Source organism: Arachis stenosperma, chromosome 1 (assembly GCF_014773155.1).
Source record: "Arachis stenosperma cultivar V10309 chromosome 1, arast.V10309.gnm1.PFL2, whole genome shotgun sequence".
Taxonomy (NCBI): Eukaryota; Viridiplantae; Streptophyta; class Magnoliopsida; order Fabales; family Fabaceae; genus Arachis; species Arachis stenosperma.
This window is the reverse complement of record NC_080377.1, coordinates 36,597,124-36,598,494: the sequence shown is the minus strand read 5'-3', so window position 1 is coordinate 36,598,494 and position 1,371 is coordinate 36,597,124. Positions and strand designations below refer to the sequence as shown.

At 37.1% G+C, this 1,371-nt stretch overlaps 1 non-coding gene across 1 annotated transcript; it reads right to left on the bottom strand.

Moving 5' to 3' along the window:
* Nucleotides 1-901: 901 nt before the first annotated feature.
* Nucleotides 902-1,005, bottom strand: LOC130947528 (small nucleolar RNA R71). The gene has a single exon (XR_009072707.1). It is a non-coding gene; the product is annotated as a small nucleolar RNA R71 (small nucleolar RNA).
* Between the last annotated feature and the right edge of the window lie 366 nt (nt 1,006-1,371).

The following is a 1,371-nucleotide window of genomic DNA, read 5'->3' as shown; positions in this document are numbered from 1 at the left end:
ATCTTTTTCAAAACCAACTAACTACCTATCCCTCTCTGATTTTCGAAAATACCTCTCTATTTTTCAAAATTTGTTTTAAATTTTAATTTTAATTATATCTTATCTTTAATTTTCGAAAAATACTAACCACCTTTTCAAAATTAATTTTCGAATTCTCCCTCTCTTTTCTTATTCTATTTAATTATTTATTTACTAACACTTCTCTTCACCTCTCTTCATCCAAAAATCCGAACTCACTCGTCCCCCTGTGTTTGGATTCTTCACTCTTCCTTCTTCTATTCTCTTCTTCTTTTACTAACATAAAGGAATCTCTATACTGTGACATAGAGAATTCCTCTTCTTTTCTTGTTTTCTTCTCTTTCATATGAGCAGGAACAAGGAAAAAGGCACTCTTGTTGAAATTGATCCTGAACCTGAAAGGACTCTGAAGAGGAAACTAAGAGAAGCTAAATTACAACAATCTAAAGGTAACCTTTCAGAAATTTTTGAACAAGAGAAGGAGATGGCAGCCGAACCCAACAACAATAATGCAAGGAGAATGCTTGGTGACTTCACAAAACCAACGTCCAAATTTGATGGAAGAAGCATCTCCATTCCTGCCATTGGAGCCAACAATTTTGAGCTTAAGCCTCAACTAGTTGCTTTAATGCAACAGAACTGCAAGTTTTAGGGACTTCCATCTGAAGATCCTTACCAGTTTTTAACTGAGTTCTTGCAGATTTGTGAGGCTGTTAAGACGAATAGAGTTGATCCTGAAGTCTATAGACTCATGCTTTTCCCTTTTGCTGTAAGAGACAGAGCTAGAATATGGTTGGACTCACAACCTAAAGATAGCCTGGACTCCTGGGATAAGCTGGTCACGGCTTTCTTGGATAAATTCTTTCCTCCTCAAAAGCTGAGCAAGCTTAGAGTGGATGTTCAGACCTTCAAACAAAAAGATGGTGAATCCCTCTATGAAGCTTGGGAAAGATACAAGCAGTTGACCAAAATTTGTCCATCTGACATGTTTTCAGAATGGACCATATTAGATATATTCTATTATGGTCTATCTGAGTTTTCAAAAATGTCACTGGACCATTCTGCAGGTGGATCCATTCACCTAAAGAAAACACCTGCAAAAGCTCAAAAACTTATTGACATGGTTGCAAATAACCAGTTCATGTACACCTCTGAGAGGAATTCCATGAATAATGGGACGCCTCAGAGGAAAGGAATTCTTGAAATTGATGCTCTGAATGCCATATTGGCTCAGAACAAAGTGTTGACTCAGCAAGTTAACATGATTTTTCAAAGTCTGAATGGATGGCAAAATGCATCCAACAGTACTAAAGAGGCAGCTTCTGAAGAAGCTTATGATCCTGAAAATCCTGT